Source organism: Neoarius graeffei, chromosome 3 (assembly GCF_027579695.1).
Source record: "Neoarius graeffei isolate fNeoGra1 chromosome 3, fNeoGra1.pri, whole genome shotgun sequence".
NCBI lineage: Eukaryota > Metazoa > Chordata > Actinopteri > Siluriformes > Ariidae > Neoarius > Neoarius graeffei.
Genome location: NC_083571.1, coordinates 64,833,156 through 64,859,796, shown reverse-complemented (window position 1 = coordinate 64,859,796; position 26,641 = coordinate 64,833,156). Strand labels below are relative to the sequence as shown.

Here is a 26,641-nt window from a genome sequence, read left to right as displayed (position 1 = left end):
CCCTCTGTCTCCTTAAATAGGGCGCAGTTACTGGGAAGACACACAAATACAGGTTAATTACCGTCAGGTGTAGTGATTCTGCCACTCACCTTCCCTGGCTCCGCCCTCCTGTCACAGACCGGCGCTTGACCATGCCCCCGCTGCCACATACCCCCACCGCCCGACTCAGGCCGGGCGGCCGTCCAGCCCGCAGCCGACTCCCCCCCCCCCCTTTGGCGGGAGAGGAAGTCCGCCACGACCATCTGCGCCCCCGGCCTGTGGACCACCTTGAAATTGAAGGGTTGTAGTGCCAGATACCAACGGGTGATCCGCGTGTTGGCATCTTTCATGCGGTGGAGCCACTGGAGGGGCGCGTGGTCCAAACAGAGGGTGAAAGAGCGCCCCAGCAGGTAGTAACGGAGGGCGAGGACCGCCCACTTGATCGCTAGACATTCCTTTTCAATAGTGCTGTAGCACCCCTCATGCACCGACAGCATCCTGCTAATGTACAGGATGGGGCGGTCCTCCCCCTCCACCTCCTGGGACAAAACCGCCCCCAGCCCTCTGTCCGACGTATCAGTCTGCAACACAAAAGGGAGAGAAAAGTCAGGGGAGTGTAATAGTGGCCCCCCACACAGTGCAGCCTTTACCTCAGAGAAAGCCCGCTGGCACTGCTCCGTCCACTGGACCGGGTCTGGTGCCCCCTTTTTAGTGAGGTCAGTCAGCGGGCTGGTGACGTCCGAATAATTAGGTATAAACCTACGATAGTAGCCAGCCAGCCCCAGGAACTGTCTCATCCCCTTTTTGGTCTTGGGCCTCGGGCAGGCCGCAATCGCTGCTGTCTTATTAATTTGGGGACGCACCTGCCCGTTGCCCAAGTGGAAGCCCAGATACCATACTTCCACCCGCCCAATCGCACACTTCTTCGGGTTCGCAGTGAGACCCGCCCGCCTCAGCGACCTAAGGACGGCCCTCAGGTGTTGCAAGTGCCGCTGCCAGTCATTACTATAAACGATTATATCATCCAGATATGTGGCCGCTTAGGTGGCATGGGGCCGGAGGACCCTGTCCATCAGCAGCTGAAACGTAGCAGGCACCCCAAACAGCCCAAAAGGAAGTGTGACGAATTGGTGTAAGCCGAACGGAGTGGAAAAGGCCGTTTTTTCCCGGGATAGTGGAGTCAAGGGGATCTGCCAATATCCCTTTGTCAAATCCAGTGTCGAATAAAAGCGAGCCGTGCCTAGTTGATCGAGCAGCTCGTCAATACGAGGCATTGGGTACGCGTCGAATTTAGACACCGCGTTGACTTTTCTATAGTCCACACAGAACCGGACCGACCCGTCGGCCTTGGGTACCAAGACTACCGGGCTGCTCCAGTCACTGTGGGACTCCTCGACGATGCCCATTTCGAGCATGGTCTGAAGTTCTTCCCAAACCACCTTTTTTTTGTGTTCGGGCAGCCTGTAAGGGCGGCTATGCACTACCACCCCCGGGGGCATCTCTATGTGGTGCTCTATGAGGTTAGTGTGACCGGGCAGGGGCGAGAACACATCCGAAAACTCGGCCTGCAACTGGGCGACCTCGTGAGTTGGGTCGGGGAGAAGTCGTCTCCACAGGGGACCGGAGAGGTACATGATGCCAAGGTCCCTTTTTCAACCTCCGGCCCCAGCTCCGCCTTCTCCGGAACTACCGACACCAACGCCACGGGGACCTCCTCATTCCAGAGTTTAAGCAGATTGAGGTGGTAAATCTGTAGCGCCCCACCCCTGTCCGTTCGCCTCACCTCATAGTCGACGTCCCCGACTCGCGGTGTGACCTCAAAGGGTCCTTGCCACTTGGCGATCAATTTGGAGCTCGACGTGGGCAACAGTACGAGTACCTTATCTCCCGGAGTGAACTCTCTAAGGCGCGTACCCTTGTTGTACAGGCGGGCTTGCCATTCCTGGGCCTGCCACAAATTCTCCTGAGTTAGGGGAGTGAGAGTGTGGAGTTTTGCGTGCAGGTCCATAACGTATTGGATTTCATTTTTGCTTTGTGAAGGTCCCTCCTCCCAATTTTCCCGCAGCACGTCTAGGATGCCGCGTGGCTTACGCCCATATAACAATTTGAACGGGGAGAACCCCGTGGAGGCTTGGGGGACCTCTCGCACTGAGAACAGCAAGGGTTCGAGCCACTTATCCCAATTACGTGCGTCCTCACTTACGAATTTTTTAATAATATTCTTGAGGGTGCGGTTGAACCGTTCTACTAAACCGTCCATTTGTGGGTGATACACACTGGTGCGGATCGGCTTAATCCCCAATAACCCATACAGTTCGCGCAGTGTCTGTGACATAAACGTAGTGCCTTGATCAGTCAGAATCTCTTTCGGGATTCCAACTCGGGAGATGACGCGGAAGAGTGCCTCCGCAATACTGCGTGCGGAGATATTGCGCAGAGGCACTGCTTCCGGGTATCGCGTTGCATAGTCCACCAGGACTAATATTAAGTGGTACCCTCGTGCTGACCGATCTAATGGCCCGACGAGATCCATCCCAATTCTTTTGAACGGGGTCTCGATTAGAGGTAGAGGGCGCAAAGGCGCTTTTGGAATGGCCACTGGATTTACTAATTGGCATTCGCGGCACGCCGTACACCACCTACGGACATCGCTGCGAATCCCTGGCCAACAGAATCGGGCCATTATTCGGGCTAGTGTCTTATCCTGCCCTAGGTGTCCAGCCATGGGATTAAAGTGAGCCGCCTGGAATACCAATTCCCGGCGGCTCTTTGGAATTAAAAGCTGCGTGACTCGCTCTTTCGTCTGAGTGTCCTGTGTCACTCGGTATAATCTATCCTTCATAATAGAGAAATAGGGGAAGGACGGGGTGGTGTTTGGCTGGAGCGTTTGACCATCGATTACTCTCACTTGGTCAAACGCATGCTGCAGAGTCTCGTCTCGCGATTGTTCTAATGGGAAATCCGCGAGGGATTCCCCAACAGAAAGAGGAGGAGCCGGCGGCTCCTCACTCTGTCGCAGAGATGATGTAGACGGCTCTGCGACAGCAGCTCCAGCCAAAGCGACACCGGGTCCTCCCCCTGTCAAATGGCAGGACCCACTCTTTACTAGGTGCATCATTAAACCCCGAAATCCCGGCCAATCAGTCCACAAAATTAAAGAGTGGGTAAGGCGAGGATTAACCGCCGCCTTCACTATAGATTTTTCCCCTCTGAAAAATATGTGGACCGACACCAAAGGGTAGCTGTGAACATCCCCATGCACACATAACACCTTCACCCCCTGTGCTCCCCCCAATGCCTCGTCTTGCACCAGGCTTTGGCGGATCGAGGACTGATTGCAACCAGAATCCACCAACGCCTGATATGTAGCCCCTTGGACACTCACCGGTATGCGATACGCTCCGGCCCAATCGAGGGCGGCCTCTGGCGGGTTGGGGATCCGTACCACCGCGCCCACCTCCATTGCTGCGCACTGTTGTTGCAGGTGGCCCGGCTCCCCGCAGCGCCAGCAAACCGGCCCGGGCTTTCCCTCTGCACCAGTGCTCTGGGGCTCACTCACCTGGGGGGGAGAAACAGACACAGAAGGGAGAAACAGGAGGGCACCACTGGTGTGGCGGGCCGGCTGGGGTGGCGCCGGCCCCCGTCTCCGTGGTGGGGGAATGGGGCGAGGACGGGACACAGAAGGGAGGGGAGAAAGAGAGAGAGAAGAGGAGAGAAGAGAAGACGTCGTCGGCTGTCCTGCCACTGGAACAGCTGCCAAATGATCCTCCGCCAGTCCTACTGCCTGATCCAGCGACGCCGGGCAGTGGCACTGGACCCACTCCGCGGTTCCGGCTGGTAAGCGGGCGATGAACTGCTCCAGCACCACCTCATCGATGATTCCCTCGGCGTAGCGATCGTCGGCCCTCAGCCACCGCCAGCAGGTGTCCCGGAGCTGCTGGCTGAACGCGAACGGCCGGCCGACTTCCTCCAATCGCAGCGCGCGGAAGCGCTGGTGCTGTTGTTCTGGTGTGCACCCCACGCACTGGAGGATGGCCCGGCGAAGGTCCGCGTAGGCCAACCGGCGGTCGGCGGGGAGCTGTAGCGCGGCCAGCTGCGCCTCTCCCGTCAGGAGGGGGAGGAGGCGCGCCGCGCGCTGCTCCATCGGCCACCCCGAGGCTTTGGCGACCTGTTCAAACAATGTGAGGAACGCCTTGGGGTCGTCCTGCAGGCCCATCTTGGTCACGGTGAGGGGAGATGGGCCCGCGGCCGGGGCGCTGGTGGACCCCACCGATGCGAGGAGATGCCGGAACGCCTCGCGATCTTCCTGCTGGGCCAGCACCAGGGCTTCGAAGCACTGCTCTTGTTCCTTTCGGAGCGTGACGAGTGCCTGGTGCTGGCTTTGCTGAGCCGTGGCAAGGGCGTGGACCAGGTCGGCAAACAGGGAGGATTCCATGGGGCTGCTGGGTTGGTGCTCCACCTTTTCCCGGGTTTCAGCACCACTGTAGAATGTCTCTTATGTGTAGGTGGAGCACAGAGGACGGCAGGACAAAGCTTAAGAAATGTAACAGGCTTTATTGCCAGACTTTTCAGTTTAACACTATTTCAGCCACACACACACACGCTGTGTTCTCATCCCGGGAAGAGCTCTCCTCTGCTCTCCCTCTGTCTCCTTAAATAGGGCACAGTTACTGGGAAGACATACAAACACAGGTTAATTACCGTCAGGTGTAGTGATTCTGCCACTCACCTTCCCTGGCTCCGCCCTCCTGTCACAGACCGGCGCTTGACCATGCCCCCGCTGCCACAGTCCCCAATAGTCAATGCAGGGCCTAAGGGACTTGTCTTTCTTCTCCACAAAGAAGAACCCTGCTCCAGCTAGAGAGGATGATGGGTGAATGATGCCAGCCACTAGAGACTCTGAGATGTATTTGTCCATGGCCTCCTGCTCCAGGGGGGAAAGAGAGTAGATACACCCCCTAGGGGGTGTGGTTCCAGGTAACAGGTCTATGGCATAATCATAGAGCTGGTGTGGAGGAAGAGAGGTGGTATACCCAGATATTCGGGGGGCACATTAGAAAGATCTATCGTCTCATCAGGACTGGTGACAAGAGGGTCCAGAGGAGTCTGAGCAGAAGATAGGCAGGAGGCCAGGCAGTGAGTACTCCAAGAGAGAATGGTCCCATCGCTCCAGTTAATGTGGTGATGTGGAGATGTAACTAAGGAAGGCCAAGAGCAATAAACTCAAGGGAGTCATTCATGGAGTAGAACAAAATTGATTCAATGTGATTACCTGAAACCTTCAAAGTAACAGGGTCAGAGACATGGGAAATGGGACTGAGTTCAACCATATTCAGAGCTCTAGTCATGGGGGGGGCAATCTAGCTGACACAAATAGATGCCCAATTCTTCCGCCCAGGAAGTCCTGATAAAGCTCTGGTCTGCACCACAATCAATGGGGGCTTGAACAGACTAGACCCTGTTTTGGAATGAAATCTCAATGGTCAGCATTGACCTAGCAGCAGGGGAAGTGTGTGTAAAGACACCCATCCCTATCCCCACATCTACTGGTGGGCAGAGCGTTTTACTGGGCAGCAGCAGATGAAATGTCCAGACTGTCCACAATAAAAACAGGAATTAGTTTCTTGATGTTGTCTTCACTCCTCTGGGGTTACCTGGGTTATGCCTAATTACAATGGGCTCCAACTCACCAGGGATTGTACCTTCCGATGGAGAGGTGACAGTCCTGGGTTCAACCCTCTGGCTCCATCTCCTATCCCTTCTCTGATTGCACAGCAGAAGGCACGCGTCCACCCAACCAGCCAGGTCTACCAAGCCATCCATGCTGTCAGGAAGGCCATGAGAAGTATCCTCATCCAGGATGGCATGATTTAGCCCATGAAAGAAAGCATCCTACAAGGCACTTGCATTCCAGTCAACTGCTGCAGCAAGAGTTCGGAATTCAATGGTGTAATCATGAACAGAACTGGCACTTTGCTTCAGCCCCATCAGCTGCCTCCCTGCCCTTGGGGTAATGGTCAGAAATATTCTGCATCTCCTCAGTGAACTCCCTGAAATTTGAGCAGCAGGGTGCTCTGGCATCCCAAACAGCTGTTTCCCACTCCCGTGCCTTTCCTTTTAAGAGCATGATGACATATGCTACACGGGAGCTCTCAGATGGGAAGGTAGATGCCTTAAGTTCTATGGCTAAGGAGCACTGGGAGAGGAACAAATGGCAGATCCCGGGTGCAACATCATATGGTTGTGGAGTGGGTAGTCGAGGCTCATGGGGGGGAGGGGTAAGGCGGGAGTGGCCAGTTGTCTAGTTGGAGCTGGAGCTGATCGGCCTGCGATTGAAGCCTGAAGGCTTTCCATCTGTGAAGAGAGTCTTTGCAGGGTGGATGATGGAGGAAATGCTCTGGCAAACAGCTATGACCTCTTGCTGATGAGATCCGAGAACAGAACCCTGCTTAGCCAATGCAGATTTGAACGCATCATAGTCTGCTGGGTCCATGGTGTGACAGATAAATTCTGTCATGACCCGGAGGCCACAGGAACAGATTGGACCCAATGAGCAACTACTAGAAATTAACTGAGGCGTACCTGATGAGTAGGTGCGTGAGCAGAACAGGCAGGACGCAGGCATAGCAGCAGTCCAAGAATCTCACAGCAAAATCCCAGGAAGACAGAGTGAGGGCAGAGTCACAGATTATAATAATCCCCCCCAAAAAATGGAGCCGGAAAATATAACAGTCCTGACTCAAAAGTCCCAATAACAAAACCCAAAATTGGCAGGCAGAAAAATCTGAATCTAAAGATATAATCCAAGTCAGGAAACAGAATGTGAACATGAACTTAACAAAACTTACGGTGAGTATTTATCCGGATTGAGTAATTCTCCTCAGTCTGTGTATATAGAGTGGCTAATAGTAAATGCATAGCAGGTGTGCTAACGCAGCACAGGGAGAATGGGGAAAACACAGAGTGGCCTGTGCAAAGGCACAGGTCAGGGTTTGGAAGTTTGGGGCTGGATCGTGACAGAGTAGATTCATACTTCCTCAATTCCCCTTTTTAATATTAATGTACTTGCACACTAGTATAGTTCCTCAATTCCCTTCCTTAAATATTTGCATACTTGCATACTAGCATATTTCCGCAATTCCATTTCTTAATATTAGCATACTTCCACACTGGCATACTCCCCCAATTCCCTTTTTTAAAGGTTAGCATACTTCCTCAATTATCTGTTTTAAATATTAGCATAATTGCATACTAGAAGAAGAAGAAGCCTTTATTTTTCACACATACACTCAAGTACAATGAAATTCCTCCTCTGCATTTAACCCATCTGAAGCAGTGAACACACATGCAACCACAAGTGAGCAATGAGCACACACACATACCCAGAGCAGTGGGCAGCTATGCTGCAGCGCCTGAGGAGCAGGTGTTAGATACCTTGCTCAAGGGCACTTCAGCCCAACCTTCAGGTCATGGCTGCCCCATGTTAACCTAACCACATGTTTTTGAACTGTGGGGGAAACCGGAGCACCTGGAGGAAACCCATGCAGACACAAGGAGAACATGCAAATTCCACACAGAAAGGCTCCTGTTGGCCACTGGGCTTGAACCCAGAACCTTCTTGCTGTGAGGCAGCAGTGCTAACTACTACAACACTATGGTGCCTGAATTCTTCTCTCCCCCTCCCCCCGTGTTTGTGCCTCTTTCTCTCCACAGCGCATGGCAGCTTGTGTACTTCCTCAATTCCCTTTCTTAAATATGACCATACTTGCATACTAGCATACTTCCTGAATTCCTTTTCTTAAATATTAACATACTTCCACACTAGCATACTTCCTGACTTCTTCTTCTTCTTTTTCCTTTGTGAAGGAAATTTAGTGAATGAACATTCCTATTCTCTGTGTTTCTGTGTGTTGAGCTCAAGTGGCCTAGTGTACTGAGAAAAATTGTTGTCCCACAAGCTGTAATCGCCTTTCTGTGTCCTTGGCTCAATGGCTGGTGATAAGCAGGCTGCCTGGTTTCTGTTTCATGTTATGTTATACCTAACCACGCATCTGCTGCGCATCTCAGAGCACACCAGGTGCATGCTCTAACAAAGCTTCAAGGGAAAGCCTCGAGCCAATCACGTGCAGATGCGAGCAGTAAGCGAATGCCTTTAGAGTATAATAGATAACAGCCACTAAGACACAACTCAGAGTGCGCACTCTCGGCATCACCTGAGGTGGTGTCTTCTTCTTTTTCTTCTTTTCCTGTTTTATATGATCTATTATAATAAATAACTGAAAAGACAACTAGTAAGCATTCTGAAGTGTTTATTAGAAGTTTCCATTACACCTTCTTCTTTTAGATTTTATGGCAGCAGGCACCCAGTGTTGCATTACTGCCATCTACAGGTTTACCTTGACCGTGCACTGACAGTTACATCATTCTGTCGTGAAACGAACAGCTAATCACACCAAGATGCTCGCTGACCGCCGATATTTATTAGTTTGGTCCTGCGTTTCCTTTCCTTCGCAAAATAATGTCTTTTCTTCTTGCTTTCCATTACTGTAGTTGGTCTTTCACATTTCATTCGCATACTCATGTCCTCCATTTTTCTCTCCTGTTTCAAATTTGTATCCCACAATGCCTTGCACGAACAGGGAAAGCCCACCATGTGATGCATGACATAGTATCTTGAATTGGGTCATGGTGAAGCAGGAAAAAATAGCAGAGAATTTAGGGCCATGTGGCCCTAAAAGCATTCATTGTCCTATTTATAAAAAACCTAATGTGGCAGCAGGGGCGTGGTCAAGCGTCGGTCTGTGACCGGAGGGCGGAGTCAGGGAAGGTAAGTGGCAGAATCACTGCACCTGATGTTGGTTAATCTGTTTGTGTGTCTTCCCCAGTGACCGCGTCCTATATAAGGAGAGAGAGAGCAGAGGAAGGAAGCTCTCTCCCCAACCAGACAACTGATGTGTGTGTGCGTGTCTGTGTGACTGGGAGTTTGTTAAAAAAGCTGAAAAGCTGCAAATAAAGAGTTTTGGGAAACTCAGCTCTGGCCTGCCGTACTTCTGTGCTCCACCCACCCGCTCAACATACTACAGTGGTGCCGAAACCCGGGACCGGAGCACAGAGGAGAACAGCCCCATGGAGTCCTCCCCCTTCGCGGACCTGACCCACGCCTTCGCCATGGCCCAACAGAGCCAGCACCAGGCATTGGTCACCCTCCGAAAGGAGCAAGTGCAACGGTTCGAGCCCCTGGTGCTGGCACAACAGGAAGATCGTCAGGCGTTCCGGCACCTCCTTGTGTCGGCGGGGTCCACCACCTCCACCGCCGCGGGCCCTAATGAAGATGGGCCCGCACAACGACCCCGAGGCCTTCCTAGTGATCTTCAAGCAAGCAGCAGAGGCCTGGGGCTGGCCGGTGGAACAGCGCGCGGCGCGCCTCCTCCCCATGCTAATGGGCGAGGCACAGCTGGCCGCGCTACAGCTCCCCACCGACAGCCGGCTGGTCTATGCAGACCTGCGCTGGGCCGTCCTCCAGCGTGTGGGGCGCACCTCTGAACAACAACGTCAGCGCTTCCGCGCTCTACGCCTAGGGGAGGTCGGCCGGCCGTTTGCGTTTAGCCAGCAACTCCGGGATGCCTGCCGGCGGTGGCTGAGGGCTGACAACCGTGACGCCGAGGGAATCGTCAATCGGGTGGTACTGGAACAGTTCCTCGCACGACTCCCCGACGGAACCGTGGAGTGGGTCCAGTGCCATCGCCCGGCCTCACTGGATCAGGCCATCGAGTTGGCAGAGGATCATTTGGTGGCTGTTCCCACGGCAGGATCACAGATCTCCTCTTCTCTCTCTCCTTCTCTCTCTCTCTCTCTCTACCCACCCTCCTGTGTCTCGTCCTCGCCCCGTTCCCCCACCGCGGAGGTGGGGGCTGGCTCCACCCCAGTCGGCCCACCACACCCGCGGTGCCCTCCTGTTTCCCACTTCTGTGTCTGTCTCCCCCCCCCCCCTCAGGTGAGTGAGCCCCAGAGCGCCAGTGCAGAGAGAGAGCCCGGGCCGGTTTGCTGGCGCTGCGGGGAACCGGGGCACCTCCAGCATCAGTGCTCGGCAATGAAGGTGGGCGCGGTGGTCCGGATCCCTGACGCACCAGGAACCGCCCTCGATTGGGCCGGAGCGTATCGCATACCGGTGAGTGTCCAAGGGGATACGTATCAGGCTTTGGTGGACTCTGGCTGTAATCAGACCTCAATCCACCAAAGCCTGGTGCAAGGTGAGGCATTGGGGAGAGCACAATTGGTGAAGGTGTTGTGTGTGCACGGGGATGTTCACAACTACCCTTTAGTGTTGGTCCACATTCTATTTCGAGGGGAGAAATTTAGTGTAAAGGCGGCAGTTAATCCTTGCCTTACCCACTTTATAATTTTGGGGACTGATTGGCCAGGATTTCAGGAGTTAATGGCACATTTAGTGAAGAGTGGGTCCTGCCGTAGTTCAGCAGGGGGAGGTCCTGGTGTGGCATTGGCGGGAGCAGCTGTCACAGAGCCGTCTACGTCATCTCCGCATCAGAGTGAGGAGCCACAGGCTCCTCCTCCCTCTCTCGGGGAATCCCTCGTGGATTTTCCGTTAGAGCAGTCGCGAGATGAGACTCTGCGGCATGCGTTTGACCAAGTGAGAGCAATCGATGGTCAAACGCTCCAGCCAAACGCCACTCCATCCTTCCCCTATTTCTCCCTTATAAAAGATAGGTTATACCGAGTGACGCAGGACACTCAGACTAAGGAGCCGATCACGCAGCTTTTGATCCCAAAGAGCCGCCGGGAATTGGTATTCCAAGCAACTCACTTTAATCCCATGGCTGGACACTTGGAGCAGGATAAGACACTAGCCCGAATAATGGTCCGATTCTATTGGCCAGGGATTCGCGGCGATGTCCGTAGGTGGTGTAGGGCATGCCGCGAATGCCAGTTAGTAATTCCAGCGGCCATTCCAAAAGCGCCTTTGCGCCCTCTGCCATTAATCGAGACCCCATTTGAAAGAATTGGGATGGATCTCGTCGGGCCATTAGATCGGTCAACACGAGGATATTGCTTTATTTTAGTCCTGGTGGACTATGCAACGCGATACCCGGAAGCAGTGCCTCTTCACAATATCTCAGCACGTAGTATTGCGGAAGCACTCTTCCACGTCATCTCCTGAGTCGGAATCCCCAAAGAGATTCTGACTGATCAAGGCACTTCGTTTATGTCACGCACACTGCGTGAACTGTATGGGTTACTGGGAATTAAGCCAATCCGCACCAGCGTTTATCACCCACAAACGGACGGTTTAGTCGAACAGTTCAACCGCACCCTCAAGAATATAATTAAAAAATTCATAAGTGAGGACGCACGCAATTGGGATAAATGGCTCGAACCCCTGTTATTCGCAGTGCAAGAGGTCGCACAAGCCTCCACGGGGTTCTCCCCTTTTGAATTATTATACGGGCGTAAGCCGCGCGGCATCCTAGATGTACTGCGGGAAAATTGGGAGGAGGGACCTTCACCGAGTAAAAATGAAATTCAATACATTATCGACCTGCGCGCAAAACTCCACACACTCACTCACCTAACCCAAGAGAATTTGCGGCAGGCCCAAGAACGGCAAACCCGCCTGTACGACAGGGGTACGTGCCTTAGGGAGTTCGCACTGGGAGATAAAGTACTCGTACTGTTGCCCACGTCGAGCTCCAAATTGATTGCCCGGTGGCAAGGACCCTTTGAGGTCACACGGTGAGTCGGGGACATTGACTATGAGGTGAGGCGGATGGACAGGGGCGGGGACAGGCTATCTTGAGAAAAAACGGCCTTTTCCACACCGTTTGGCTTACACCGATTTGTCACACTTCCTTTTGGGTTGTTTGGGGCGCCCACTACATTCCAGCAGCTTATGGACAGGGTCCTCCGCCCCCACACCACCCATGTGGCCATGTACTTGGACGATATCATAATTTATAGTAACAACTGGCCGCGGTACCTGCAACACTTGAGAGCCGTCCTTGGGTCGCTGAGGCGAGCGGGTCTCACAGCCAACCTGAAGAAGTGTGCAATTGGGCGGGTGGAAGTACGGTATCTGGGCTTCCACTTGGACAATGGGCAGGTGTGTCCCCAAATTAATAAGACAGCAGTGATTGCGGCCTGCCCGAGGCCCAAGACCAAAAAGGGGGTGAGACAGTTCCTGGGGCTGGCTGGCTACTATCGTAGGTTTATACCTAATTATTCGGACATCACCAGCCCACTGACTGATCTCACTAAAAAGGGGGCACCAGATCCGGTCCAGTGGACGGAGCAATGCTAGCGGGCTTTCAATGAGGTGAAGGCTGCACTGTGCGGGGGGCCACTGTTACACTCCCCTGACTTTTCTCTCCCCTTTATGTTGCAGACGGACGCGTCGGACAGAGGGCTGGGGGCCGTTCTGTCCCAGGAGGTGGAGGGGGAGGACTGTCTCATGCTGTACATAACCAGGAAGCTGTCGTTGCGTGAGGGGCACTACAGCACCATCGAGAAGGAGTGCCTGGCGATCAAGTGGGTGGTCCTCGCCCTCCGCTACTATGGTACCTCTGTTCGGACCACGCGCCCATCCAGTGGCTCCACCGCATGAAGGTTGCCAATGCGCGGATCACCCGTTGGTATCTGGCACTCCAGCCCTTTAATTTCAGTGGCCGGGGACGCAGATGGTTGTGGCAGACTTCCTCTCCCGTCGGGGGGGGAGTCGGCTGCAGGCCGGACGGCTGCCCGGCCTGAGTCGGGTGATGGGGGTATGTGGCAGCGGGGACGTGGTCAAGGGTTGGTCTGTGACCGGAGGGCAGAGTCAGGGAAGGTAAGTGGCAGAATCACTGCACCTGATGTTGGTTAATCTGTTTGTGTGTCTTCCCCAGTGATCGTGCCCTATATAAGGAGAGAGATAGCAGAGGAAGGAAGCTCTCTCCCCAACCAGATGACTGATGTGTGTGTGCGTGTCTGTGTGACTGGGAGTTTGTTAAAAAAGCTGAAAAGCTGCAAATAAAGAGTTTTGGGAAACTCAGCTCTGGCCTGCCGTACTTCTGTGCTCCACCCACCCGCTCAACATCTCATCTCATCTCATTATCTCTAGCCGCTTTATCCTGTTCTACAGGGTCGCAGGCAAGCTGGAGCCTATCCCAGCTGACTACGGGCGAAAGGCGGGGTACACCCTGGACAAGTCGCCAGGTCATCACAGGGCTGACACATAGACACAGACAACCATTCACACTCACATTCACACCTACGGTCAATTTAGAGTCACCAGTTAACCTAACCTGCATGTCTTTGGACTGTGGGGGAAACCGGAGCACCTGGAGGAAACCCACGCGGACACGGGGAGAACATGCAAACTCCACACAGAAAGGCCCTTGCTGGCCACGGGGCTCGAACCCGGACCTTCTTGCTGTGAGGTGACGGCGCTAACCACTACACCACCGTGCCGCCCCAGTGCCTCAATTTATACAGGATATATATTTTTAATCTCATCTACAAATATTTTTTAAGAAAATTAAATACTGCAATAAAAACCTGGCAGAAATATGATTCTGTATCATTCATTACACTACACTCTTAAAAAAATATAGAACCATTACTGCATCTTCAGCTGTCTCTTTTTGGGAACCTTAAAATGTAGAACCCAGCAGTGTGATTTTATACTAGAACCATAGAACCTAAGAACCCATAATTATTCAGTAATAATAATAATAATAAGAAGAAGAAGATGAAGCTTGGGCGGCACGGTGGTGTAGTGGTTAGCGCTGTCGCCTCACAGCAAGAAGGTCCGGGTTCGAGCCCCGTGGCCGGCGAGGGCCTTTCTGTGTGGAGTTTGCATGTTCTCCCCGTGTCCGCGTGGGTTTCCTCTGGGTGCTCCGGTTTCCCCCACAGTCCAAAGACATGCAGGTTAGGTTAACTGGTGACTCTAAATTGACCGTAGGTGTGAATGTGAGTGTGAATGCTTGTCTGTGTCTATGTGTCAGCCTTGTGATGACCTGGCGACTTGTCCATGGTGTACCCCGCCTTGCGCCCGTAGTCAGCTGGGATAGGCTCCAGCTTGCCTGCGACCCTGTAGAACAGGATAAAGCAGCTAGAGATAATGAGATGAGATGAGATGAGAAGATGAAGCTTCGTCATCATTCATTCATTTCGTCATTCATCCATGTTCAGTCAGAGCTTCCCAGTGACTCCGGAGCCGATATTGGGAATTCTGTGCATAAGGCTGGGATTTAATGAATGTATTAATCATGATTACTGTTGCTATGATGTATGTCCAGGAAACCGGATTGGGAAACATCAGTTGGAACAATCTGATTCACTGCTGTGTGTATGATTTATGTGACATGTGTGTGCGTGTGTGTGTGTGTGTGTGTGTGTGTGTGTGTGTGTGTGTGTGAGAGAGAGCGTGAGGGTTCTGACTAATACGAATGAAATCATGCACAACAGAAGATTAGATATAGATACGGTAAGGAGTTGGAGGAGGAGGAAAGGAAACTCCACCTATTTAGATTTGTGTCAAAACTGACAGCAAGAGGAGGAACGTGAGAGACATCGGAGAGCACAAAGAGAAGATCACGGAGAATAAGCTCGAGAATAAGATGAAGGGGTGTGGAATGTAGAGATTGTGGAAACTGTGCAGGACAACTAGCCAATGCATACAATCTAGAGAACGAAGAGAAGAGAAATCCAGTATCTCTCAACTGACGTGACTAGTTATTTTTTATTTTCACCTTCTGTTTTCTGTCTTTTCCGTCCTGCAGAACTTCAGGAACAGGAACAGGTGAGAGCCTCAGATTTACACTGACCTGTCAGTTTCTGTCTTGTCTAGTCATCGGGGTTCCTGCTTTATTCATAATTAGTGCTCAAGATAGTGAGTGTATTGCATGCACTTGAGGAAATTCCATCATTTATGTCGTGTGTGTGTGTGTGTGTATGTTGAAATTCTTGCCCAACATCACGTTCCAAAGGGTGTAACTGTGTTTACAATGTTGACACACATCTGACTCGTGAATGCATGAACATCTGGCCAATGCAGGTGACACAGTGCCAAGGACTGAGGCTCTCCTAACAAGGTGTAGTTGATGCATTGTGCTATTAAAAAAAATCTTTGAAGTTTCCATGGATATGATTCTCATCTCATCTCATTATCTCTAGCCGCTTTATCCTGTTCTACAGGGTCGCAGGCAAGCTGGAGCCTATCCCAGCTGACTATGGGCGAAAGGCGGGGTACACCCCAGACAAGTCGCCAGGTCATCACAGGGCTGACACATAGACACAGACAACCATTCACACTCACATTCACACCTACGGTCAATTTAGAGTCACCAGTTCACCTAACCTGCATGTTTTTGGACTGTGGGGGAAACCGGAGCACCTGGAGGAAACCCACGTGGACACGGGGAGAACATGCAAACTCCGCACAGAAAGGCTCTCGCCGGCCACGGGGCTTGAACCCGGACCTTCTTGCTGTGAGGCGACAGCGCTAACCACTACACCACCGTGCTGCCCTGGATATGATTCTGTATCATAAAAACATTAAACAAAATCTATAATGGTTCTTCTGCTGTGCCTGTATGGGAATGTTTACAAACCCCAAATGATTGCTCATCACAGATTTGTGGATGATGGAGACAGATGACTAGATTAGGGATAAAATTAGCTCACGTTTAAAGTCATTAATATTCTGTAAAGCCACTTTGTGACAATGTCTATTGTTAAAAACACTATAAAAATAGACTTGACTTGACTTGACTTGATGACAGTAGATTACAGCGGATCTGGAGGGTGGTCTTGGGAAAGGAAAAAAAAAACAAAGATCTGTGATTTCCCAACAAAAAAATCTCAGCGCTCTGTTCAAGTCTGGTCTTGTTTATCTCACTTTGCTCCAAAACCTGTTCCTGGAACAAAATTGACATCTACATATGCAAACACACACACACACACACACACACTAATCTGTACGCTGTTTAGACACCCATGAGAATAGACACACCTTCTATAGATCATTAAGACTTAAAGAATTCCTTTTTCTGACTTTTTTTCTCTGTTTATTTTTATCCTATTATGGTATGTCCGAAGTTCCAGCAAAATTCCATTTAAAGCCTTCAAGCTGTTGTAGAACTCTGATCATTCATCCAAATCTGGTGAGCCGAAAACAGATGTTTTCCACATTTGTTGGCACCTTTTCATGACTCAGACAAGAGCGAATCTGATTAATAAGTTAAGTGCTCAGATGGAAACACACACACACACACACACACACACACACACACACACACACACACAATTCCTAAAAGTCAGAAATCAAATTTCACAAGATTTAATTTTGCCTGCAATAAAGACAGAGAGGGGATGTGTGAATTGTAGTCGGAATATTTACAGACAGTCTCACATCTAAGCCCAATGTTTACGCCCAAGTCTCACTCTTGCTTTGAGTGTTTCATGTTAATCTCACCTGGATAATGTAGGTTTATACCTAATTCCTGCTGCTGTACTCAATAAGACTCTGAATCATCGTGATTCATCCTGAACCTCCCTTCAACACACTCAGTACTGTTTGTTCTTTGCTCTCCTACACCTAGATTCTGTCCTGGTTTATAATCGCAGCAGACCCCATTTCCTTCATTTTAAATTCCTTAGAAATGCTAATTGATCATGATTTTAAAAATCCTGCTATTTGATGGATATTTGTGATGTTCCGTTGTTGATTCGCTCACCTTTTTAGATGTTGCGCAATCGTATCGCAAAATAGAGTTATTTTAGAACCTGGAACACTGTTTTATGACAACTCAAAGGCTCGACCACGCCCCCCAGCTGCCGCATGAGAATTGCAGCAAGCACTGATATTTACCTTATTGCTGCTTCCCATGATTCTTTACATGAACTATAGGTGAGACTTCTGGTTACTTGTTGTTATTCAGTTGTCAGTGTCGAACTTAGCTATGCTGATCCTTCAGCAATGTTCATCCTCTTTTTGGAGATGATGAAAACGTCACTGAGTTCATTGCTTATAGATACAGTACATCCCTGTCATTCCAGCCATTGGTTTTGCTGAGCTAAGAATGGCTCAAGTTCTCTCAGAACTCTATACTGACATTTTCACAATCCACACAGTTACAGTATACGATAACTTGTATTAAAAACAAACAAGGAAGAAAACAAAGTAAACAGTCACAATTTAGTGAAAGCACTGCAAAACACACTCTATCTGACATCTGCGATTACGTTCAGCTCCTTTTGTTCCTGGAAGTAATGATTTCTCCTGCGTTAGCTACAGAAATATGGTGGAACCATGAGCAGGAACCATGCTTTCCAAATATAGGTGGAGAAGTAGTTAACAGGGTTGCCAGATTGGGCTAGTTTTAAAAATACTTTGCAGTTAAAAAAAATCTAAAAGCAAAAATCCTGTTTTATAGCAAATATCTATCCATCCATCCATCTATTATCTGTAGCCGCTTATCCTGTCCTACAGGGTCGCAGGCAAGCTGGGAGCCTATCCCAGCTGACTATGGGTGAGAGGCAGGGTACACCCTGGACAAGTCGCCAGGTCACCAGGTCATCACAGGGCTAACACATAGACACAGACAACCATTCACACTCACACCTACGGTCAATTTAGAGCCACCAATTAGCCTAACCTGCATTTATTTGGACTGTGGGGGAAACCGGAGCACCCGGAGGAAACCTGCGCAGACACGGGGAGAACATGCAAACTCCGCACAGAAAGGCCCTCGCCGGCCACTGGGCTCAAACCCAGGACCTTCTTGCTGTGAGGCGACAGCGCTAACCACTACACCACCGTGCTGCCTTTATCGCAAATAATCTTAAATAAATTGACAAAGACGTAGACAATGTGTGTGTGTGTGTGTGTGTGTGTGTGTGTGTGTGTGTGTGTGTGTGTGTGTGTGTGCGTGAGATGTACAAAATGCTTTGTATTGAAAGATACACTATATTTCAAATGTTGAAAGAGGGATTATGGAGTGGTTAATATTTGTATATTAGAAATGTGTACGCACCACAGTGACATTGAGAAAGAAAAAAGTTTCAAGTGCTTGAGATTTTTGGGGGGCTTGTTTCAGGTCTTTTGTTTGTTTACTGGATGCAGATAGACTGGAAGGTTTTATATTAAAATGAAACTTTCGACTGTGTTCGTTTTGCAGACTCAGGAAACAGCTGTTGTATCAAACACAGTTGAACAAAAATGTTCAAAACAAGCTGCTAGACTACATACTGGATCACTCAAAAACTTTTGTTTGTCATCATTAATGTTGACATTAATGCACTACCAAAATTCAAGCCCCTGCTGTAAATCTACATTCAGAATTCTGTAAGGTAATTTGGTCAAATTCAAATTCCTCATTTCTGATTAGTCAGAAGATGTTGATTAAATTTCTATATCAGCAGCTCTGACTGCAAAGCAAATCACAGGTTGGTACTAATGTGCTCCTTATAATATGATAACAACTTAAGAGTTTCCGCAGTTCTACAGTAACTACAGTTGTTTCTGTAGTAACAGATAATTCACAGGATGGATGCAGCACATCTATTAATGATACTTTTTTTTAAACGACTACAGACTTTTTGTTTTGAGATGCCTTTAAAAGAAACCACTCAAAATTTGACTAATGTGAATTTGATTATAATCAAAGTGACCTGTCACATAATACTCAAATTCTTATTAGTCATATCGTGAGCAATTTCAACACTTGTGCTAATTCAGGACAATGAATTAGGTAAAATTGAAAGTGAAATTGTTTGTCAAACAGGTTCCTAAACCACAATCATTCCTGCAACTTAAACTGTCACTATCACAACTTGCATAACTTTTATGTCAGGTTTACAAACAAAGAATTTGAAATGTTCCATAACTGCATGTTGAGTAACATCAACTGTAACTGTTATATATCTAAAATTTTAAAGTAAAAAATAAACAAAAAGCAAAATTTGTTGTTACATTGCATAATGGTTTGGAAATAAATACTTAATAAGATGCAACTTATGAGTACGTAACATAAGTATATACTTCACAAGTTGAATTTGTCAGTACATAAGAACTAAGGTGAAAAATGTCAGGTTTATACCGCGCTAAATGATTAAAAATTAACAATGTGTGTATTTGACAAACAAGGTGTCTGTAAGTTCATGGAACAAATGTGTAATCATGCTCAAAACATTGTAATTTTTTTTAACATTTGTGTAATGTCTGAATATTGGTTTTGAACACCAGAGGATCCAATCTGTTGAACTCATAAAGTTAAACTATAGAGCGCATTCTGGTCACATGATCAAATTCTTTTATGGAGAGCCTGTGAGATCTACGCTTGTGAAATCTGATAGCTCCAACCAAAACGTATTACACATTATACGGTTATACCATGTTATACGGTGACAAAAAACTCTACAGTAGCTTTCAAAAAACACAAAAGGCGGTGGAAAATGGTAATTTTAGCGACTTGGGGAGCTCTATTTCTCAATGGAGCTGGTTACGTTTCAGCTGATCATTTTCAAAGTCCCCTTTGAAAATGACAAAGAACAGTGACAAAGAACTCTATAGTAGCTTTCAAAAAAATCACAAAAGGCAGCAGAAAACGATCATTTTAGCCATCTTTGGAGCTCTATTTCTCAATGGACCTGGTTATGTTTCAGCTGATCATTTTCAAAGTCCCCTTTTATTTAGTGAATCAAAATTTTGGGGAGAAGTTATAAATGCATTTATTTATTTGTCAGAAATAGTGACACTGTAGTACACAATGTTTACATGATTAAACAAAAAAAAGGAGCGATAACTCAGTGACAATTGTTCTTCACTCAAATTTTGTTCACAATATTCTAAAAAATTGAATCAACTTGAATCAAAATCATGAATCCAGTACCGTGAATCAAATCAATTCATGAGTTTATTGTTACACCTCTACAGAGACTAAGACCATTTTTAAGCTTGAAATAAGTGACAGGTTGAATGAACATAGTAGCTTTAAGTCAATCTTGTAATATGAAAAACAAGATACACTTGATGATGTTGAAGATATTTTCACTTGCTAGGTTTGCTAAGAGGGCGGCACGGTGGTGTAGTGGTTAGCGCTGTCGCCTCACAGCAAGAAGGTCCTGGGTTCGAGCCCCGGGGCCGGCGAGGGCCTTTCTGTGTGGAGTTTGCATGTTCTCCCCGTGTCCGCGTGGGTTTCCTCCGGGTGCTCCGGTTTCCCCCAAAGACATGCAGGTTAGGTTAACTGGTGACTCTAAATTGACCGTAGGTGTGAATGTGAGTGTGAATGGTTGTCTGTATCTATATGTCAGCCCTGTGATGACCTGGCGACTTGTCCAGGGTGTACCCCGCCTTTCGCCCATAGTCAGCTGGGATAGGCTCCAGCTTGCCTGCGACCCTGTAGAAGGATAAAGCGGCTAGAGATAATGAGATGAGATGAGAGGTTTGCTAAGATGATTTTTCAGTGTTTGAGCAGAAAGTTACTTTTTATTTCCTTGTTGATATAGTTGCTGTAGTGCTAAATAAACAATGCTGCCAAAATAAGCTTATGACAGGTAGAGCCTGCTTGTGTACCTGAGGATGACTAAAACAATTTACCTCCAGTTTTATCATCAGTTCCTCACCCATTAACTCATAGACAATAGATGAGTGTGTGTGTGTGTGTGTGTGTGTGTGCGCATGCGCACTCGTACATGTTTCAGACTCAAGGCTTGTATGTTCTCCAGACACCAGTGTTGACTCATTTCTTAACCACGGTCGCTCTGTCTCTTTCATCCTCCCTGAAAACTAAGAATCAGACCAATTCATTTTTTTTTATCTCAGCTATTTTTTTTCCCTCTACCACATATGGCTTTTGTCTGTTTTTATCACTCAAATGTTCTGCAGTCGCTAAACTTAACATGTGGCTTTCTGGTTGATATTATCTTGTAGCTGCACCCATTAGACTGAACAGTGGTTTATATGGGCACATACGTACATGAAAAAGGTTCATAAATCTCTCACTCGGCCTGCTCTGAAAGCACTTATCGTCTTTGTTAATAGTGGTGCTTGGGTGCTAATGGATTTTCATCGCTGATATCACAAAGGTAAAAAAAACAGTAGCTCTTTATTTTCCAGCATTAGTTGTATTTAATAGGTTTATAATTAAACTTAATCACTCATGCATGCATTGTGTCTTAGATATTCAAGTACGTAATAACTTGATGTGCTTTAGATAAAAATAAAAAACAATTCAAAAGAACATAAAGAACGTAGAAAATAATTAAAATGGGAGGGTTCAGGTGAAATGCATACAGTAATGAGTAAGTTAAGTGAATTTAAGAGAGCAGTAAAAAAATATAATAGTATTAACTGTATGACAGAAGCCTTTAAGGCCATTTTGGCTTACCACTCTAAGTGTTCGTGATCTTTTCTTTCATCTGTATGACCTGATAATTTCCTTGATCACTTCAAACAGTGGACCTAAAAAAAGCTTTGAATGACGAGGAGGCAGCAGGTAACATGTGATGAGGTGTGCCAGTTGTCGAATTACTGGCTGTCTATTAACCTGCGTCTCTGTGTGTCTTTCAGACAGCCAGGTATGAGACAGAGAGTTGTGTCACCCCACGTGTGCGTTTATGTTTGCGTGTTAGTTGTCACTGAAAAGTGAAAAATAAAAAGAACACACCTGTTCTGAAGCCTGCTTCCAGTTCCTCTGTTTCCCACAAGTTAGAGAGTTGTTACAGTGATCTATTACACCTCTTTTCCACAAGTTGACACAGTTCCTTGAGATCTTAATGAAATGTCTGTGACATGCTCTGGTCAAAATACTACAAGGATAAAACACCACAGCTCCCTTTTTCTTCTTCTTCTTTTTTTATGTTTCCGTTTCCAGTTGAGAGTACGCTGTGCGCATTTTGGCTGCTGCTTCACACCAGAGCGTTTTGTTTTTATTTTTTCCCCTTTTTGTTTTTTTTTTGTGCTTGTATGGTTTGGTGTTTGTTCTTTGTTTGAGTGTTTTGTCTGCCGGTTGTGGCATAGCTCCAGACCCAGTTTTGGGTGTCAGTTTCCTCAGGCCTTGGTCCACCATGGGTGATGCCTGTGCTGCTCACTATGGACTGCAGTGAGCTCGTTGCTGTCTTTAACATCAGGGTTGTCCAGCGCTCAAGCGCTCTATGCAGCAGTGCTTCTGTGCTTGGCACAGTGTTCTGAGTGATGTTGCCCGGTGGCATCACGGTGGCTGTGCAGGTGGTGTAGGACAGACCTTCGTATGCTTTTTGGTAGGATTGTGGGCAGCTCTGCCACTGAAATTACATCCTGACCCTTTTTTGGTGGACTTATTTTTTTTTTTGGTAATTGTAAAGTGACCTTGGTTGTGAGAAAGGCGCTATATAAATCGAGATTATTATTATTATTATTAATAATCTAAACAGGCGGCACGGTGGTGTAGTGGTTAGCGCTGTCGCCTCACAGCAAGAAGGTCCTGGGTTCGAGCCCCGGGGCCGGCGAGGGCCTTTCTGTGCGGAGTTTGCATGTTCTCCCCGTGTCCGTGTGGGTTTCCTCCGGGTGCTCCGGTTTCCCCCACAGTCCAAAGACATGCAGGTTAGGTTAACTGGTGACTCTAAATTGAACGTAGGTGTGAATGTGAGTGTGAATGGTTGTCTGTGTCTATGTGTCAGTCCTGTGATGACCTGGCGACTTGTCCAGGGTGTACCCCGCCTTTCGCCCGTAGTCAGCTGGGATAGGCTCCAGCTTGCCTGCGACCCTGTAGAACAGGATAAAGCGGCTAGAGATAATGAGATGAGATGAGATAATCTAAACAGCCCTGTTCAAAACAGTCGGCTTAAAGAATGGCTGTTCCCTTAAGTGACAATGAGCCACTCATGAGTTCACCCCTCCCCCCTCTTCCACCTGCTAATCAGGTTGTACTTTCTTCATGAATATTCATTCACAAAGGCAGTTCTCAATCCATGAGTGGAGATACTCAGATGATGGGGTGGGATTATTCCAATGATCTCTCCTTGGGACAAAGAAAGACAAGCTGAATCTGAACTCATGTTTTCTGAAATAGGCAGAACAGAGGGCGGCATGGTGGTAGCCTGGGCCCGCCCATCCTAAGTGAGCTTTGAAAGAGCTTTGAAGTCGTGTTAGCCAGACTAGCACGGTGGTGTAGTGGTTAGCGCTGTCGCCTCACAGCAAGAAGGTCCGGGTTCGAGCCCCGTGGCCGGCAAGGGCCTTTCTGTGTGGAGTTTGCATGTTCTCCCCGTGTCCGCGTGGGTTTCCTCCGGGTGCTCCAGTTTCCCCCCACAGTCCAAAGACATGCAGGTTAGGTTAACTGGTGACTCTAATGCCGCTTTTCCACTACCAACGCGGCTGAGTCGGGCTGAGCGGGGCTGTTGGAGTTGCATTTCGACTACAACCGCGCTGAACCGTGCTGGCTGGAAGTGGGTGGACACATTGGGTGGAGTTAGCGAAAGTGGGTGGACGTCACGTGATGTCGTTACGCGGCACAAACAGTGACAGTGAGCTTTTAAGCGGTAGTCTCATGAACCGGATAGTAAACAATAAACATGGAGGACATGGAGTCGTTAGTGTTGTTGGTCTTGGTGCTGTGGCTTGTTGTTACCGACAACACCAACAGATACTGGCAAGAGCGTATAGATGAGGCGAGGTGCATAAGGCTTCAGAAATTCTCGTAATTCTTCTTCTTCTGGGTTTACGGTGTTTACAGATCCCAGCGTGCTCGCGGGGCATGTGTGGGCATGTGAGGACACTCCTCCTCACCAATCAGTGCACAGGGGAGTGTCTGCTCACGCCCCTAGCCTCACTCAGCTTGGTTTGGCTTGCTTCAGCCCCACTCCAAAACCGTGCAAGTTTTGGGTGCTAAGCAGGGCTGAAGCGAGCTGAGTCGTGCTGCTCTAAGGTAGTCGAAACGCGAGCCGTGTCGGGCTGAAGTGAGCTGAAGCGAGCTGAAAAAGGGTAGTGGAAAAGAGCCATAAATTGACTGTAGGTGTGAGTGTGAATGGTCTGTGTCTATGTGTCAGCCCTGTGATGACCTGCACAGCAAATTCCCCAGTGTTGAATTAACACCCAGAGTGTTTATATTGGTCCAATTGGACCAATATAAACACTCTGGGTGTTAATTCAACACTGAGGAATTTGTTGTGTGGTGACTTGTCCAGGGTGTACCCTGACTTTTGCCCGTAGTCAGCTGGGATAGGCTCCAGCTTGCCTGTGACCCTGTAGAACAGGATAAAGCAACTAGAGATAATGAGATGAGACATCCATATATGTGGCAGATCACAGAATTCAGGGACACATGTCGGCCCGGGGGCATTTTGAGTTATTGACAGATTCAGAAGGTACAGTTTCTAACCCAGATAGCAGAGGGTCGTTGATTCGACGTGGAATCATCGGCATGTTCTTCGACCTATACGCCGTCGAATCACCGTCGATCACCGACGTTGATTCAACACCGCTTTGCTCATACGAGTTTCCGTTGAAACGACGTTGAAAAGTGGCTGGTGGTCGACAGAGAATAGACCCCCTTTCACCCTTTATTCAACGACGTATTTCGGTCGATTTATAGTTGAATTTTCGGCGATGATTCATCCAACTTTACTTCCTGTTTTATGTACAACAGGAAGGCTACAAATTAAGCAAAACAGGCTAAATTAAACTAGCTAACAATAAAGCATCGGGGCTCTTGCCTAGGATGAACACACACATGCATACTTCAACCATGAAAGTGAAACTTAATTTATATCAATGTGCGTAGGCTACGTCCTGTTTAATGTACAACAGGATATAAAAATGCATGCAACAATGTACCTCTCCTAATGTTTGTCAAGCTATCTAATGAGGCATAACTTTTAACATTTATAAGGGACAGAACACACTTGAACAAGTTCTTAGAAACATTTTATGATTTATTTATAATTGTGGCCTATTCCTCCTGCGGCGCAGACCTGTACATGGAAACAGAAAAACATAACCAAAATTAATTTGATGCAGCATTGATAAAGAAAGTCAGCAGTAGGCTATGGGTTTCTAAATGCCACCCTACCTCATTATTTGGACATGGGGAAAAACTATATTTAAAATCCAAAGAGGGATGGAGGGAGGAAAATTAAAACAAAAGAAAGAAATGAAATATAGAGTAGAGAATATTTGATAAAATTAAGGATGTTTTTATTCAGTAAACATTTAAAAAAATGTTCTACGACACTCTAGCCTAGTGACTTACCAGTAACAAAATAGACTTGAAGTATTCAGATCCGCTCTGCATAAAGCAGCTCAATCCTCTCTCTGTCTCCCGGCAGAAAGCTCCTTGGTTTGCTTGTGTCTCAATCACAGCTGGTATTCTGTAGAAAGACTTCTTTCCCATCAGCTTTGTTAGAACCCTAACACAGCACAAAAGTTTACCATTGTAGGTTTATGATGAACCAAGTGCCTCGTGGGTTCACATACCGCGCGCTGCCTTTATTTCCCCCAAATCACGAGTTTGTTGGTCTTCCAATGTGGCGCAGGGTTTGTTTACTTCCGGTTTCGGGTGACGTCAGTGAAAGGGGTCTAATGGGGGCATTACCGCCACCCACTGGATTGGGGTGTAAAGCAGTCTGAACAAAACGTGTAAACATAAACATAGGAGAAATGAACCCGTTTTTCTAACTCGTCCTCACTTAGTCTACTTTTCTTTTTTGATTAGTCTGGATTTGATATTGTAAATTTAAATGTGAATCAATGTATATTCATCGGACATGAACAAATGAATAAATCTTGAGTAATCTTGAGGGGCGTGTTTGTCCGGGGCGCGGTGTCGCGGGGGGGATCGAACGAACCCTCCGATCCCCCCTGGCTACGGGCCAGAATTAGTTGCTCATCCTACCAATGTTGAAAACTGGCCGGCAAAAGTGACGATGGTTCAACGTCGTATATTCAACCTTCTCTGACGGTCGACAGATCAACCTTTACCCACGTTGATTCAACGGTGATAAATCGACCCTCTCAGACGGCGGAGAAATCGACGTTTCACGGCGCCGTTTCAACGTTGATTTTCTGACGTACGACGGAAACCGACCATTCTGACCAAAACTCTACGTCGTTTCAACGACCCTCTGCTATCGGGGTAAGCTTTCCAATGATGCCTTCCATGTGGAGATCTGACAATATTTGAAGAATGTGTGGCCTTTTGAAAGTGTATACTTCTTAAAACAGAAAAGGGAGAAAATCGCCCTCAAAGATTTCCATCTCAGCTACTCTGGGTGTAGGGCGGGCACATAATGGTGCTCATTTGCATGACATTAAGGAAAGCCCTACCCCCTACGAGCTAGCACGATACTACTTTCATGTAAACAAAGATCACCACGTCAATTTTCCTTCCATGCAAAGTATGCCCAAAACAATTATGAAGTACAAAAATAAGTCCTAAAGTATACTTTAATGTTTTGTGGTTGAAAAATTACTCACACCGTAAGAAAGAACGATAGCACGATGATGACACAACTAACACAAAACTAGTTTCATGTAAAGCCTCGGTCACAACCGGCCGTACAGTACGCGCTCCTACAGCCGGTCTACATGCAAAAAATGCAAGAAACGCACGGAGAGCGCGCATGAAACGCATGAGAGCGCGTGTGTGAAGAGCGCGTGTGTGATGTGCTGATTTTCGAGGCGCAGACCGGCCGCAGA

At 48.2% G+C, this 26,641-nt stretch overlaps 1 protein-coding gene across 1 annotated transcript in view; it reads left to right on the top strand.

Moving 5' to 3' along the window:
- The first annotated feature begins 14,481 nt into the window (after nt 1-14,481).
- Nucleotides 14,482-26,641, top strand: part of ltb4r2a (leukotriene B4 receptor 2a) — a 36,762-nt gene continuing 24,602 nt past the window's right edge. Inside the window, exon 1 of the mRNA XM_060917139.1 lies at nt 14,482-14,770. The gene's annotated coding sequence lies outside the window, so the exon portion shown is untranslated. The remainder of the gene's footprint in view (nt 14,771-26,641) is intronic.